Consider the following 18,115-nt stretch of genomic DNA (forward strand, 5'->3'; position numbering starts at 1 on the left):
CAGTCACTATGGGCTTGCTCAAGTTGTTTTTCCACTTTGGTCTTCAGTTTGTTTATTTGTGAAATGAGAATGACAACTGACACTCAAATATAACTTGAATTTCATATGACTAGTCTCCATCAGATCTTATTCAAACTAACAGCATTTAGCAGAAAAATGTAACTGAACATAGTTAAGATATATAGTTTTTATAGGAGAAATTTATAAAACAACGAATTATATGGTTTATTTAATTGACATACAATAAACTGAACATATTTAAAGTATAAAATATAATCAATTTTATCATTTATATATGCCCATGAAATCATCACCACAATCAAAATAATGAATGCATCTATATACCCCAAAAGTCTCCTCATGTCCCTTTGTGATATGTTCTTTCTACTTCACTGGCTTCCCCATCATTGGGGCGGGGGGTGGGGAGGAACACTGGACTGATTTCTGTTATACATTAGATTGAATGAAAATTTTTTTTATATAAGTGGAATCCTACAATATGTACTGGTTTTTTTTTTTTTGTTGGCTTCTTTTATTCAGCATAATTATTTTGAGATTCATCCATGTTGTTGCACATATCAATTATTTATTCCTTTTTATTGCTGAATAATTGTTGTATCAATATACCACAATTTAGTTATCCATTGACCTGTTGAGGATGGACATAGTTTGATTTTTTCTTTCAGTTTTTAGCTGTCACAGATACAACCACCATTTATGTTCTTGTGCAAATCTTCGTATGGATATATGTATTTAATTCTCTGGCAAGTGGATGTTTAACTTTTTAAGAAACTACCAAATTGTTTTTTATAGTGGTTGTAATCATCTTACTTTCCATTAGTACTGTATGGAAGTTTTAGTAGTTTTACATCTTTGTCAATATTTGGTATGATCAGTCTTTGTAATTTTAGCCATTCTAATAGAAAGACAGTGGTACCTAATTGTGGTTTTAATTTTTATTTCCCTGATGAAAACTGATGTTAGCTTATTTGTCAACAGTATATCATCTTTGAGAAGTAATATTTTGCCCATTTAAAAAATTGCATTGTTCATTTGTAATTGAGCTTTGAGAGTTTTTCATATATTCTGGATAAAAGTCTTATCAGATGTGTGATTTACATATAGTTTCTCCTGGTCTGTGGCTTGTCTTTTCATTCTCTCAAAAGTGTATTTCAAAGAGTAGAAATTCTTAATTTTTCTGAAATCCACTTTACCACTTTTTTTCTTTTATGGGTCATGCTATTAGCGTTGTTATCATTCTTCATGCACAGAAAAAGTTAAAAAAGAAAGTCTTTAGTGGTATCTGGGTGACTCAGTTGGTTAAGCATTCGACTCTTGACTTTGGCTCAAGTCATGATCTCATGGTTCATGAGTTTGAGCCCTCCATTGGGCTGTGCACTCACACCTTGTGATTCTGTCTCTCCCTCTCTCTTCCCATTCCTCCCCCACTTGTGCTCTCTCTCAAAATAAATAAATTAATTAAAAAAAAGTCTTTAGACCTCTCTAAATTGCTCTGGGTAACAGTCCTAACAAACCTTGCTTTGTTCTTTCCCCCAAATCTCAATATCTAGATATGTAGACTCTTGTTTCTGTACCTCTATCCCAGTTTTATTATGGACAAAATATCCCAGTCTGACTTGTCTAAGTAGGCATAGTTGTTTTTTTTTTTTTCAGTTTATCAAATAGGCTATTACAGATATAGTAGTTGGAGTGGCTATATAACCCTCTTTAGATGAGAATAAACATGGACCATGTAAGCTTTAGATGATACATGACAGCACTGAGTACTAAATAAATACTCGATATGGCTATCATATGTATCATTGCTGTTTCATGCTGATTGCCATTAGCTTATCACTTTCAGTGTCAGTCACAACTGTGAAGTTGAGTATTGGTACTATATGGATATAACTATGGTATGCATGTAAGTAAGTATATAAGGAAGAAGAGAGGGAAAAAAGTATTTTTGTTATTATTTTTGCAACATAGTCTTAAATATAAGTTTTTTTTTAAACCTGGAAGGTCACTTTTTTCCATAGATGTAGTAATTTCAAATAAGATATCACCTAAATCAATAAGGATGTCCAAAAACTACAAAGTGATTTGAGAACTGAGACACCTAGCTCCCATGACTTGGTCCTAGGAATGCCCTACAAGCCAGAATATTTCATTACTACTTCTTTGGGCAGAAATAGGGTGAAAAAGTCCTTTATGGCTTTTAAAAAATGCTGTTTATTTGTTTGTTTATTCATTCATTCATTCATGAAAGAGAGAGAGAGAGAGAGAGCAGTTGGGGAGGGACAGAGAGAGAGGGATAAAGAGAAAATCCCAAGCAGCGTGCAGTTTCAGCACAGAGTCCAATGTGGGGCTTGAACTCAGGAACCATGAAATCATGACCTGAGCTGAATCAAGAAATTAACTAACTGAGCCACCAAGGCACCCCCTTTATGGCTTCTTAAGAGAGCTATTCTCGATTTCTTCCATGAGAGAGTCTTAAGTTTTTTTTTTTTTTTAAATGTTTTATTTATTTCTGAGAGAGAGAGAAAGAGAGAGACAGCGTGAACAGGGGAGGGTCAGAGAGAGAGGGAGACACAATCGGAAACAGGCTCCAGGCTCTGAGCTGTCAGCACAGAGCCCGACGCGGGGCTCAAACCCATGAGCCGTGAGATCATGACCTGAGCCGAAGTCGGACGCTTAACAGACTGAGCCACCCAGGCGCCCCGAGAGTCTTGTTTTTAAACTTAAGGGATCTGGACTTTTGGGATCCAGGTTGGTTCTAGAGCTTTCATAACATGTATTTGGACATCTCCAGCTTCCTAGCTGGCTTTAAGAATCCATCTGGAACCCAAAGATAGCAGCATTAACTGAGTTCTGTGATCCTGGGTTTTTCTCAGACCAAGTTTAGAAAGCACTCTCAGAGGAACACTGATGTCATATTATGTGTTGGGAGTATTCTTTCCTCTCCCATTTTGTAGAAGAGTTCAAGAAGGATTGGTATTATTTCTTTTTTCATGCTTAATAGAATTCACCAGTAGAGTCATCTGGATCTGGTCTTTCCTTTGGGCAAAGATTTTAAATTATTAATTTAGTTTGTTTACTCATTACTGGCTTTTTCAGATTATCTCTGAGTCGGTAATCCTTTGTGTCTTTCTAGGAGTTTGTTCTTTTCATCTAAGTTGTCTAATTTATTGACATAAAATTGACATAAAAATCTTTTAATTTATGCAGATGCAGTGGTTATATGTCCTTTTACATACCTGATTTTGATGCTCTGTCTTCTCATTTTTTTTCTTAGTGGGTCTTGCTAAAAGTTTGAAAAACATCTTTTAACATTTTCTGAGAAGGATTTTTTGGTTTTATTTTTTTGGTCTTATTTATTTTTTCTGTTGCCTTTTTATCTTCTACTTAATTGATTTACAGCCTAATATTTATTATTTCCTTTCCTCTCTTTGGTATGGGTTGAGTTTATTCTTCTTTTCCTAGGTTCTTAAGGTGGGAGCTCGGGTTATTGATTTGAGATTTTTTTCCTAGCAGAGACATTTGAAGTTATAAATTCCCCTCTAAATATTGCTTAGCTGAAAATGGATAAATTTATTGCTGGCTATTTTTTATTTCAGAAGTTTTAAATCTTGGTTTGGCAGAGACTATCCAGATATTTGTTCTGTTTAGACATTGGGGTTGAATATTTACTGCCCTGACAAAGCTACAGTCTTTATGGTCATATACCCTGTTGCTGGGGATTTTGTTTTGTTGTAACATTTGTCCTTCAGAGAAAGTCTTACAAAACCATTTCCCCAGCTGTCTGCCTATACCTATTCACTTTGTGCTATGCATCTTTGATTTTCTGTGACTTCTCTTTTTACTAGTTCAGTTGTTTTCCATGACCACTTAAAGCTGAAGAGAGGAGAGAATATGAGGGATATAGTGTTCCCAATGATGAAAAGAACTGGAAGTTCTACTCATCGGAGTCAGACATATATTTTGGATAAATTGGGGTGATGTGATTTCAGAAGTGTCAAGAAGGCGTTCTTCATGCCTTCATTCTTCTTTCCATGCACCTTTGTCTAGTTGATGTTCACTTTTTACTCCTTGGTTTAGATATTTCTTTGAGAATTCTCTTACCCTTTGCATTTTGTTAGACGTCCCCTTTTATAACACTGTGTCTTAACTATCATAGCAAACCACACTTTAGTCTAACTACTCATTTATTTATCTGTTCTCTCATGTTTTCTTAGGTAGGGCCCATCAATTTGGTTCCTATCATATCCAGTACCTGGCAATATTGGGTACTCATGTGTAATTTTAAAAATCAGTTTCTGAAATTTAACAGTTATAGCTTTATTTCTTTGTTATGTTTTTTTATTTATGAATTTGCTTTTCAAATCCTTTCCTGAAAACAGACTTTGTTGGGAGAGTGCTTGGGATAATTTGGGAGGCATTACTAAAGGGGAACTGGGCACAGAAAGGGGCCAAAAAAAAAAAAAAAAAAAAAAAGAGCTCTATTTGCCTCTGAACTTAACATGGCTTATTGGAATTCTTGTTTTTTGATGAACTTATAACATTTTTATGTTACCTTGAATGATGAAATGGAAAGCATGTGTGTTTAATTTGCTTATCTCACAAAATTGAGCTGGTGACCTTGTTGTACCCAAGATAAATATGTTCAAATTTAGGATGATCTAATAAGCTGAAAAAAGGGGAAGATATAGAAAGAAGGAAATTTTAGTTTGGGATAATTACTTCAGAAGACAAGTAGATCAGAGATGGTGTCATGTTTTAAGAATAGTCTTAATGTCTGTAATATGCTTTAAGCATGAGATTAATAGTTAAAAAGAGTAAGACTTGCTAAGGTTTACAAGGAAATTGTCTAGAGCTATAATTCTATACTTTAAACCTAGGATTACTTTATTTTTATGTATGTGGAAGACTTGACACAATTGTTTTTTTCTTGACTTAAAAATAATTTTAAGTAAGAAATTCTGGTAATAAAGAATAACACTTCCCATCTGTATGTAATCTTAAATTTATTTTGGTTGAACACTGAGATACCACCTCACGCCAGTCAGAGTGGCTAAAATGAGCAAATCAGAGAACTCTAGATGCTGGCGAGGATGTGGAGAAACGGGCACCCTCCTGCACTGTTGGTGGGAATGTAAACTGGTGCAGCCCCTCTGGAAAACAGTGTGGAGGTTCCTCAGGAAACTAACAATAGAACTCCCTTATGACCCAGCAATAGCACTGCTAGGAATTTACCCAAGGGATACAGAAATGCTGAGGCATAGGAGCACATGTACCCCAATGTTCATAGCAGCACTCTCCACAATAGCTAAAACATGGAAAGAGCCTAAGTGTCCATCAACAGATGAATGGATCAAGAAGATGTGGTTTATCTATACCATGGAATACTACATGGCAATGAGAAACAATGAAATCTGGCCATGTGTAGCAACATGGATGGACCTTGAGGGTGTTATGCTGAGCGAAATAAGTCAGGCAGAGAAGGACAAATATCATATGTTTGCACGTATAGGAGGATTAGGAGGAACTTGACGGAGGAACAAGGGGGAGAAGAAGGGCGGAAATGGTGGGGGAAAGGGAGAGAGGCAAACCATGAGAGACTCTTGAATGCTGACAAAAACTGAGGACTGATGGATGTGGGGGGGAGGGGGGGATGGGCATGAAGGAGGGCACTTTGGGGATGAGCACTGAGTGTTATGTGGAAACTAATTTGACAATAAACTATTTGTAAAAAAAAAAAAAAATTTATTTTGGTTGATAAGATATAATTTAAGAAAAATAACACCTGTAATTTGCTTTATTTATAATCTGCAAAACATTTTCTTTTTTTTCTTTAAAGATTGTGAAAGAAGTTCATTCTGTTGGAGAAAATTATATGCTATGTATATATTTAATATATACAAAATATAAGGCCCCTTCTCCCCATGTTCTCCAACCCACTTTCCTGGAATTGATAGCATTAACAGCCGTATAAAGCTTCCAGACCTTTTCTGTTCACATATAAACATATTTATGTGTGTGTATGTAACATTTATAGTAACGTTATGTTAAAAAAACAAAATTCATTTGAGTAAATTTGAAGATATAATTGATTTTATAAACAATTCACGAGTCGATAGCATCCCATCTAGCAACTAGAGGGGAACTCCAAGGAGTTGCAAAAAATGAAAAAGTTTTATAGAAAGGAGGCTGGAGTGAGAAAGTTTTTAACAAATGAAAAGAACTGTTCTAGGCAAGGTCATTTTTCCTTAGAGAGGAAAGTAGGGGTCAGATAACCTCATTGGCACTGATAAGAAAACTTCTGACTGACTGTTAAGACCTACATTTCTGGGGGCACCTGGGTGGCTCAGTCAGTTAAGTGTCTGACTTTGGCTCAGGTCTTGATCTTATGCTTTGTGGGTTTGAGCCCCCCATCATGCTCTGTGCTGACAGCTTCAGATTCTGTGGCTCCCTCTCTCTCTCCCCTTTTCCTGCTCGTGCTCTGTCTCTCTCTCTCAAAAATAAATAAACGTTAAAAAAAAAAAAGACATTTCTGGAGGGTCAAAACTGCAATTAGATTAGGCATTAAACTGTGGCTTGATGACTTAGCCTAAGTGATGCCATCTTGGACCTGTGGTTTTCCTTTTTGGCAGGTATAAATAGAAAATATCTATATTTGGGCACACATATATATACAATTTAGTTATTTTAATGCATATCCTATAGTTATATTTCTGTGAGTTTATGATAGTATTTTTGATTGATAGTTTACTAGCAGTGGAATTGATGGAGTTAAAGATAAGTCACATTTTAAATGTTACAGGCAAATTGCCTACCTAAAAGGTTTCTATTTCCTCCAACTGTGTATAGGAGTAGTCTTTTTCCCATATCCTTGCCAACATGGGTATTATCAATCTCTTTAATTCTTGCCAAGCTGAAAAGTGGTACCTCCCTGTTTAGTTTGCAGTGCCCTGATCCCCAGTGTGCAGTGTGGTTGAGCAAATTATATTTTTCCTGTAAATTACATGTTAATGCCTTGCCATTTTTTCCGTGTGTGTTATTTATATTTTTCATACTGATTTATGGAAGTTTTTAAACTATTAGGGACATTAACATTTGTCTTTTAACTTTGTTTACAGTGTGTCTTACAAAAAATTCACTTGATTTTGTCAAATCTTCAAGATTTTCACATGTATTCTCATGGAATCTTTAAACCAAATCTATGAAGGTAAAAATTACTATTATCATTGTACAGATGAACTAGCTGAGGTTCAGAGTTTAAATTACTGGCCCAACAAGGAAGGGATTCACATCTAAACCTACATTGCTAGAAATAGCATACCATAATAAGGGAAACTAGAAAATAGGAGAATTGGCTAAAGAGCTACAGAACAAAGAATGTTCCCTTCTAAACCGACTGTTTCTTGGTTAGTAGTCTTTAAGGAGACTGTGCCTAAAGCAGCAATAACAGTTTGCAATGGACTCTAGGTGGTTCTGGTAATATGAGGTGTTTGTAACTCCTTTGGCTTAGCTTTGACACCCATTTCCCTTCCTCGCCTTTCCCTGCCAACTTTGTTTTATGGCTCTTGGCTTAGGTCTTAGATATTAATTTTGCTTACTTCATGACTCCTGGCTCTGATCATTGGCTATGCCTATGGACAGATAACTGGCTGTAATGTCAGTGGATCCCCCAGTTCCAGATTTAGGATTTTGGCCCTGGTTGAAGGCCATGGTGCTGATATTGGGTTCCTAGGCCTTTGTACCTGTGATAATGGAGACATGGAGAGTTGGGGCAAATGCAGCAGAAAAAGCTTTATTTAAAAATGCCCTCAAGGGGTGCCTGGGTGGCTTGGTAGTTTAAGTGGCTGACTTCAGCTCAAGTCATGAGCTCATGGTTCCTGAGTTCGAGCCCCATGTCTGGCTCTGTGCTGACAGCTCAGAGCCTGGAGCCTGCTTCGGATTTTGTATTTGTGTGTGTGTCTCTCTCTGCCCTTTCCCTGCTCACGTTCTGTGTGTCTCTCTCTCAAAAATTAGTAAACATATAAAAATAAAAATGCCCTCAAGATGTTAAACTTCAGCTACTACATACCAAATTTCTGTGAGGAAGTAGGGGTAGATTGGAAGAGTGGTACCTTTCGTTCTTCTGACTGGAAAGAGCAAGTTACCGACAGTTTAATTATGCACAGAAAACTTCCTGATAGGGATTTTGGTGGCCCATTCTCCTCTCCCCTCCAAAACCACCACAGGCTTATTATAAGCATATACTATCACTATCTCATACCTAACTATAGGGAAAAGCCAAAATTTTCTCTCATACTTCTAAGCAGATACAAGTGTCTATAAGTTAAGTTTTCTAACTAACAAATGCTTTAATAGAAGCTTCTATGAAAGCATTTCTGTTTTTTTTTTAAAGATAATTGTTTACATACAATATCCTATTTAATCCTTACAACAACCCTGTTTACAGATAGGCAATGAAAGACACAGAGAGTTTAAGTAATTTGCCCAAGCTCACATAGCTAGTAAGTGTAGAGCAGGGGCATCCAGAGTCTATGCTCTTTACTATATTAAGCACTAGACTATGCTGCTTCTCATGGACATAAATATCAGAGAGGGTGAATGTTTTCTTTAACAATACCACACACTTATTGTTTATTATATTCCAGGACATGTACTACATGCTTTGTATGCAAAATATTACTTAATCTTTACCATAGTTCTTTGTGGGGGCACTGTTATCTTTATAGATGTAAAACCTGAAGTTTAGACGTGTAAAATAACTTGCTCAAGGCCATATAATCAGTAATAGCAAGGCTATAATGATAAAAAAACAAACAATAAACTCCGTTACATTTATTCTCCTAAGCATTGAATTTACAGACCTACAGTTGGAAGTTCAAATACTGAAAGCAGCTTTCAGAAAGTCCTTAGAGTAATAGGAATGGACACCTCACTTGAGGACTTGGTGTGGAGGCAGAGTGGTGCAATGGATGGCATTTTGGATTATCTGGGAGTTCACACTAGGTCTAGACCTGTCACCAACTCATTATGTGACCTGTGTCAGATAGTTCACTTCTTCTGGGTTGAAGATTTATCTGTAAAATTAATGCATAGGATTAGATAATCTCAAAGTAACTTTCTGATTCAACTGCTGGTTGATTATTGTCACAGATAGATTATATAGAGGAGATGTTAGACTGTCTTTGAGTTTGTTTTTTCCCTGCTGTCTGGGTCTAACATTATTTTGTTAGGGTCTTCCCCCCCCCCCCCATTATTTTCCAGTGGATTGACTCCTTTTGCTGTGGGCGAGGCAGCTTTCTTTCCTGCCCAAGTTCACTCCCGTCATTACCGTCTGTGGTGTGCCACCCCTTCCTCTCAACATCTGGGTTTCTTTTCTGAAGGGCTCTCTGTGTAACCATTTTCTGTAAATCTCTCCTCTGGACCTCAGCCTTCTGTGAGTTCCTGGGTTATTTGTCATCTGTACCTGTCACCAGATACTTAGTTACCTTTAGTTCTTTGTTGTTGCCCATATTGGCATTTTCTTTCTCTCTCTCTCTCTTTCTTTCTTTCTCTCTCTCTCTCTCCCTCCCTCCCTCCCTCCCTCCCTCCCTTCCTTCCTTCCTTCCTTCCTTCCTTCCTTCCTTCCTTCCTTCCTTCCTTCCTTCCTTTTTCACTTTCAGAAACATCTTTATTGTTTGCTTCTTTAAACAGTTATCTACATGTATTTCAATATGGTTTGCAGATCCATTCATTTTATTTTATTCCTTATTCTATTTTAATTAATTTATTTTTTTCATGATAAGTGTACTCTTTAATCCCTATCACCTGCACCCAGCTCCCTTTCACTTCCCCTCTGGTAACCAGCAGTTTGTTCTCTATAGTTAAGAGTTTTTTTCACATACAACAACCACAAGTAGGATGACAAGTTTATAGCCAAAAGAGCTCACAGAATAAGAAGGTATTTCAAAATCTATTAAATGAGATCTACCATAAATACTTCTAACAAAATAAACAAATGAATATTGAAAAAAAAAAGTCTGTTTCTTGGTTTGTCTCTCCCTCTTTTTCCCCTTTGCTCATTTTTTTCTTTATTAAATTCCATATATGAGTGAAATCATATGGTATTTGTCTTTTTCTGACTTATTTTGCTTAGCATAAAACTCTTTCATTTGTCCACATCATTGCAAATGGCAAGATTTCATGTTTCTTAATGGCTGAGCAGTATTCCATTGTATATATCTACTACATCTTCTTTAGCCATTTATGTATCAGTGAACACTTAGACTGTTTCCATAATTTGGTTATTGTAAATAATACTGCAGTAAAGTAGGGGCGCATGTATCCCTTTGGATTAGTGTTTTTGTATTTTTTGGATAAATACTCAGTAATACGATTACTGGATCATTGGGTACTTCTATTAACTTTTTGAGAAACCTCCATACTGTTTTCCACAGTGGCTATACCAGTATATTTCCATCACGTTTGCATTTTCTGTAGAATTTTAAACACTACTAGCTCAAACTTCTAAATTCATTGTTGACTTTAAACATAAAAATATACCTCCCAATATATGCCAAAATGACATTTATTTATGTCCATATTGTCATTTTAGTATATCTTTTGTGCTTTATTTCTTATATTTTAGTATAGTTGTAATAAGCATCTTCTTTTTCTCTTAGGATGATCCTTATTTTTTATCCATAGGTTTTTGGGTGGAGGAAGTAGGAAAGGGACATACACTTGATTATTTTTGGGTATTTTTCCAATTTTGTTTTTTTTAGGCAGGAAGTATTTTTTCAACATGTTTTTGAGTTGGAATTTTTCTCATACAATTTCTCTAAGCTTTCATTTTTAGTATATCTGTGTGGGATCCTGTATTGCTGTACATTTTAATATATACTGAAATATGTGAAGTATTTGTGGTTATTATACTACTCCATGCCTCTAATGTCTCCACAACTAGACTGTAAGTTTTTTGAGGGCAGGACCATATCTGTAGCACCAGCTCCTGGCTTGGTACCTTTGTGTAGGAATGGTCCCTTGAAAAGTTCTGTGCCCAAACTTACAAGTTATAAGTTGCTCTTCTTGCTTATCTTTTTGCACCCAGCTCTTTTTCCCCTTTCAAAATGAGATATGAGTTTGTTGTTCCTAGCAAATAGTCTGGCAACATAGAGATGATAATTTGTTTGGGTGGACATGTTGGTGTTTTCATTTAAAAATGTGGGGTGGAGGAGAGAAAGAGAAAAGAAATGTACTGCTGTCTATATTAACCTGTATCATCACCAAAGTAAAGCACTAGTAGATACTTAAAAATGTTTATGATCATCAAGAGTCTATCCTTTCTTGGTGCCAATAAGAATGAAGAAGATCGATAAAAAGAATAGGTAAAGTAGAAAATTTTTGTCAGTCTAAAAGTGGGGAAGTAATTTAATACAAATATATTTACACCTCTGGATATCTGTGATCCTAAGAATGAAAAGTTTGCCATAGTTCCTCATGGTAAAATAGAACACTTCAATTTTGAAAAACTCTACTCTGAGTTTTTCCTGAGTAAGAAATTATGTGAGACTCTTGCTGCAGCCATTGTATAGTTCCAGAATTGAACCTTTATTAGTGGTGTTGTTCATTGGTATTATACAGGGATTGGCAGTCTGTGGCCAATGGGCCAAATATTGCCTGCTGTTTTTTTTTTTTAATGATTTTTGAGCAAAGAATAGTTTTTAAATTTTAAATGGTTTTAAAAACCACAATGATAATATTTCATGACATTTGAGGTATATTTGAAATCCAAATTTCATTGTCCATAAATTGGAATAAAACAATGTTCCTTGATTGTCTATGGTTGTATTTTTGCAACAATGGCAAAATGGAGTATTTGTGACATAACCTGCATTGCCCATAAAGCCTAAATAGTTGCTAAGTTGCTATCGGGCCATTTGTAGAAAAAGTTTGCTTTATACTCCTGGTATCAGACAAGATAAGAGACCAAAAAAAAAAAAAAAAGTCAGTTGGGGCCAAAATGAGGATAGAGGATAGAGGTAGAATTAATTCCTTTCCTGCTATTTTTTATTCCTTTCCTGTAGGCCTTATCTCTTTTTCTCTTCTTAAACTCCCTCACTGTACCCCACTTCCACATTCACAGACATATATATTTTTAGAAAAAAAATGAAGATCTTTCATTTTTATGAGAGTTTAGTTTGTGGTTGCTCTTAATTTTTCAAATTGCATTTTCCTTTATTTTAAATCTGAAGTTTAGACCATCTGGGAAAGAAAACTGGGGACTTCAGTATGTAGGCTCTCCATTTGGCAACAGCTAAAAGTAGTGCTAAGACCAGTCAAGAGGAGTGAGACTGAAATTGAAGCTTTGTTGGCCTGTATTGAGAAATTTGGACCAGATCTGACAGTTGGAGCACCATTTTTGACCATTGTTCTGGGAATCCTGTTTTGTTCCACTGTACAGAAAACCTTTAGGGGTTAAACTCCTACCATTCAATTTTTTTTTTTTTTTTGAGGAAATAACACAAAACTAGAGGCTCAATTTGGAGGAGAAGCTGAAACTGATTCAAACAAGATTTCATTAACTAATTTGGGGAGCATTTGGAGCTGTTCTGAGCTATACAGTTACTTCTTTTCTCATCTCCACTGGCACTCTGAGAATCAGATCACCTGGGGAAAGCAGATTTAAAAAATTCCAGATGGTGTGTGCGATGCTCCAGCTGTGGAGAATCTCTCCCAGTCAGGCAATCTGCCTTTCTGCCGGAACCCTCTAAAACTGTGCTGCCCATTTGTCATGCTTCTCCAATTGCAGCCTTCTGGATAGCTTCTCTTTGCCTTGTCTGACTCTTCCTTTCCAGTTTTTATCATCCCCCTTCATGAGCTAATGTAGTAACTTCTCTTCATTGGCTATAAATCCATAGAATAACCCGATATAAGTATGGTTTTGTGAAGGATAATTGGAAAACATCTGCTTTTTTTACCCTTAAGATTCAGTGTTCACTTGTCTCATATGACGACGTGACTGTTTGTGCATGTGTGAAAAAGAAAAGAAACAGGAAGAGGAGAGGGAAAGGCTAGCATGAGGGTGAGCAAGAAAGAATTCATGCATGTGTTTTTGTAGCCAGTTGGACAAAATAAGTTCATCTCCATGTCAGCTTGATTAGAATCCTGGGTTAATGTTGAGAAAGGTTACTGTCACTGACTTGGATGACCCTGATGGGTCTACCAAAGAAGTGATTGTTTTGGGGTTGGTCCTGGCTGTTGTTTTGATGGTAAGTTTTGTCTGGAGTTATTTCTAGCTTTTGGTGGCAAGGCCTGGAAGCTTATGGGCATCTTTTGATCTCCAGAGGGTTAAGGTGGATTTTCCTTGGAAGTTAGTTGAACATTGTGGGGAGGTGAAGAGAAGAAGCAGGTAACAGATGACACTCTATGCTGTTGGCTACCTGCTGTTCTTATTGTATATTCTTGTAATAAATATGCCTTTTCTAATCTGTAGAATATTAGGTGAGTAAACTTTGAAACCTCTCATTTTAGCTGTGTTATAGTCTATAACTGGATTCATGTAAGGTTTATGGGTCATTTGAGTTATATTTTACTTGGTATTTGGTGCCTTTTGAAATCTAGATAGAAAATTACATAAATTGGTAGGAACTAAAAATTTCCCTGTATAGTGTTACTTTAAAATGTGAAGAAAGTTTATATGTCATAAAATGCAGGGATGTGAAGTGTACAGTTTGACTGCTTTTGGTAAAAGTATGCATCTATGTAACCTTCACCTTAAACAGGATCTAGAACATTTCTATCATCCCCTACAGAAAGTCTCTTTCCAGTCTGTCACATCTTGCAAGGGAACTACTGTTCAGGTTTCTATCACCATAGATTATTTTGCCTGTTCTTAAACTTCATATATACTGTTTTATGTCTAGCTTTTTAAGTTCAGCATAATGTTTCCAATGCTCATCTTAGTTATGTGTTATTGGTAGATCATTAAAAAATTGTTTTTGACTCTTTCCCATCTTACAAGATGGTGGATGAAAAAGCTGAGAAGCCTAATAGTAAGGAGAAGAAACTTGAAGCAAAGAAAGCTGATGCTGGTAGCAAGGTTAAGAAGGCTAATCTCAGGGGTGCCTGGGTGACTTAGTCGGTTAAGCGTCCGACTTTCGCTTAGGTCATGATCTCGCGGTTCGTGGGTTCGAGCCCCGCGTCGGGTTCTGTGCTGACTGCCAGCTCAGAGCCTGGAGCCTGTTTCAGTCTGTTACTCCCTCTCTCTCTGAGCCTCCCCTGCTCACTCTGTCTCTCTCTCTCCTAGAAATAAATAAAACAAAACAGAACAAAACAGAACAAAACAAAACAAACAAACAAAAAAAGGCTAATCTCAGGGCTGAAATGCCAAAGAAGGGGAGGCCCTACTCCAGCTGAAACTCTTATGTAGTCGAAGGAATTGGCAGATACTCCCCATCAGCTGTGTATTCCAAAAATGCCATGTACAAGAGGAAGTATTCAGCAGCTAAATCCAGGGTTGAAAAGAAAAAGAAGGAGAAGGTTCTTGCTACAGTCACAAAACTAGTTGGTGGTGACAAGAATGGTGATACCTGAGTGGTTAAACTTCGCAAAATGTATTATCCTATTGAAGATGTGCCTTGAAAGCTGTTGAGCCACAGCAAGAAACCTTTCAGTATGTGAGAAAACTGCAAGCTAGCATCATTTCTGGGACCATTTTGATCATCTTCACTGGGTGCCACAGAGGCAAGGGAGTGGTTTTCCTGAAGCAACTGAGCAGTGGCTTGCCACTTGTGTCCAGATCTCTGGCCCTTAGTGGAGTTCTTCTGCATAGAACACACCAATTTTTCATTGCCACCTACACCAAAATTGATATCACTAGTGCAAAAATCCCAAAACATCTCACTGATGCTTACTTCAAGAAGAAGAAGTTGTGCAAACCCAGACACCAGGAAGGTGAGATCTTTGACACAGAGAAGGAGAAATATGAGATTACAGAGCAGTGTGAGGTTGATCAGAAAGCTGTGGATTCACAAAGTCTGCCAAAAATCATAGCTGTTTCTCAGCCTCAGAGCTACCTCCGCTCCATGTTTTCTCTCACAAATGGGGATTTTATCTTCACAAATTGGTTTTCTAAATTTCTTACAAAGAACTTAATGGAATAGCTGATCCATTTCAAAAAATAATGAATAAAATTATAAAATTCTGAGTTGTTTTTCATTATATGACTTCCATAATCTTTTTATGCCTTCTCCTGTTAGTGAACTTTTAACTTTTACTCAGTTTTATAGAGCAGAAAGTTTTAAGTATGGTAAGCCCAATTTATCAAAAAGAATTTTATAATCAATGTTCTTGGTGTTCTAAGAAATCTTTGTTAAATGGGGGCGACTGGGTGGCTCAGTTGGTTAAGCATCCGATTTCGGCTCAGGCCATGATCTCATTGTTCGTGGGTTTGAGCCCTGCATCGGACTCTGTGCTGACAGCCAGCTCAGAGCCTGGAGCCTGCTTCAGATTCTGTGTCTCCGTCTTTCTTTGACCCTTCCCTGCTCATGCTGTCAATCTCTCTCTCTCTCTCTGAAATAAATTAAAAAAATAAATAAATAAAAAAAACAAGAAATCTTTGTTAAATCTCAAGACCACAAAAATTTTCTTTCATGTTTTCTTCTAGACATATTACAGTTTTGCTTTTATATTGAGGTCTGTGGTCCATTTCATATTAATTGTGTCAGAGGATACTAATATTCATTTTACCATATGTTTATTAATTTGTTGTAGCAACATTTGTTGAAAACATTGTCTTTCCCCTTAATTAATACAGTTGAGCATATTGGACTGTAAGTTTCTTTTTTTGTAATGTCAGATTTTGGTGTCAGGGTTAAGCTGGCTTATAAAATAAAGTGGAATCATTCTTTTTTATTTTCTGAAAGAGTTTGTGTAACATTGATATTAAGCCTTCCTTAAAGGTTGATAGAACTTTCTAGTGAGCCCAGGTGGGCATGGAGTTTTATTTATGCAAAATTTTTATTGTAGTTTCTTTGATAGATATGGGGCTATTCGGAGTTTGTATTTCTTCATAAATTTTTAAGTCTTTTTAAAAAAAGAATTTGCCCATTTTATTTAAGTTATTGAATTTATTACCATAAACTTGTTCATAATATTACACTATTATCCTTTCAATATCTATGGGATTTGTAGTGATGCTTCTCTTTTATTATTGATATTGTTAATTTGTGATTTTCTCCTTTTTTTCTTTATTATTGCTAGGTGTTTATTAATTTTAATAATACTTTAGAAGAGAAAACTTTGGGTTTGTTAATTTTCTCTTTTGCTAATATATACTCTGAACTTCATTATTCCTCTTTATGACTTACTTTGGATTTAATTTGCTCTTCTTTCTCTAGATTCTTAAGGTGGGAACTTAGATAATTGATATTAAATCTTTCTATTTTCTAATGAGTGAATTTTAAACTACATTCCTCCTTTAAGTATTATTTGGTTTGTGTTCCACAAATTTTGTTATTTTTTAGTTTGAAGTATTTTTAAATTTCTCTTGTGGTTTTTCCTTGACCATTGGCTGTTTAGAATAGATTTAATTTCCAGATAATATATTTTTAAGATATCTCACTTTATATTTCTAACATAATTTAATTTTCTCTTCAAATAGTATACTACATAAGTTTTCAACCTCTTGGTTTTTAGGTTAACAGTTAATAATTTTCATCAAAATTGTCCATTTGGGCTATCCTGTTCAAATCTTTCATCTGACCCAATCTCCAGGACTCAGTTCCATGTTAGATCATTGTATATTGTCCTAAAGATCTGTGAAGGCTCTATTAATTTTTTTCAGTAATTTCTTTTTATCCATTCGTTAAACTGGATTTAAAAAACATGTTTTCAAGTTTACTTCTCTTTCTTTTCCAATTTGTCCTTAAGCCTATCTAGTGAAGTTTTTTACATTCTAAAATTTCTACTGCATCTCTCTTTCTCTCTCTCTCTCCCCCTCCCTGCATTACTCCACTGAGGTACTTTATGTGTTAACTCATTAAAACCATATTGTCTTTTAATTCTTTATGTGTTTGTAATAGGTGCTTTAAAGTCTTTTTTGCTAAATCTAACATCTGGGCCATTTCTGGTCTAGTTTCTGTTAGTTTATTTTAATTTTTGGTTGTTCATTTTTGACTGGTGATTTTTTAAATGAATACTGACATTGTGATTAAAAATAGTGTAGAGTATCTAGATTCTGTTATCTTTCTCTGAATGGTATCAATTCTTGTTTAAACAGGCAGTTATTGGCTGGTCACCTTAAACTTTGTAGACTTCATTTTATACTTTCTTCAGATCTGTAGAAAGTCCAGGATGTTTCTCAAGCTCCTCTAGCTTGTCAGGACAAGATCCCTTGTGGATCTTATTAAAAATCGATTTCATACTTCGTTAGGGTGGATCTAGCGTAGGTCTTACACTGAAGCTTGGTCCTTACTCATGGTATGACTTTCTCAACTGAATACCTCGGATGTTATTAAAGTATTAATAGGATCTTTCCATGCTGAAGCGTCCAAGAACTGTGATTTTTCCTCTAGCAGTTCTTGTTCTCTAATACCTCTATTTTTCCTCTCAACTCTATCATAACTGCTACCTGGTTAACTTTCATGGTCTTACTCTGAACATATATAGTCTTGTCCTCAGGGATTTATACAAGACCTCACACAGGGTCTCCTGGAGCCTTCTCAGTACCGCCATCTTTTCTATGTTGCCTTGTCTCATAGATTACAGCTATTTCAACCAAACTGAACTCTGATTTCTGCCTTCTCAGATCATTGGGATCACCTTGACCAGCTCAGTGTCTAGCTCTCTTCTTTGCAGTTGGGAAATTAGCGAGCTGGGTAATCATGAGACTCACCTCATGAGTTTCCTTTTTCTCAAGGATTACAATCATGTGCTGTCTATTGTCCTCTGCCTGAAAAAGTTGCCTCACATGGTTTGTTCAGATTTATAGTTGTTTATTTTAGGAGGGCTGATTTAGTACAGTTACTACAACATAGTTGTAAGTGGGATTCCAAGTCTACTATTTTGCTGTATGCTTTCTATTTGTCCTGCCTTTTTCCCACTCCTGTTTTTCTCCTTT

The 18,115-nt window shown here is 36.0% G+C and overlaps 1 pseudogene; it reads left to right on the plus strand.

The window, feature by feature from the left end:
* Nucleotides 1-14,017: 14,017 nt before the first annotated feature.
* On the plus strand, nt 14,018-15,130 carry LOC120224804 (annotated as a pseudogene).
* Nucleotides 15,131-18,115: the final 2,985 nt, after the last annotated feature.

The sequence above is a fragment of the Hyaena hyaena genome, unplaced genomic scaffold (genome assembly GCF_003009895.1).
Source record: "Hyaena hyaena isolate Hyena2069 unplaced genomic scaffold, ASM300989v1 scaffold_1250, whole genome shotgun sequence".
Taxonomy (NCBI): Eukaryota; Metazoa; Chordata; class Mammalia; order Carnivora; family Hyaenidae; genus Hyaena; species Hyaena hyaena.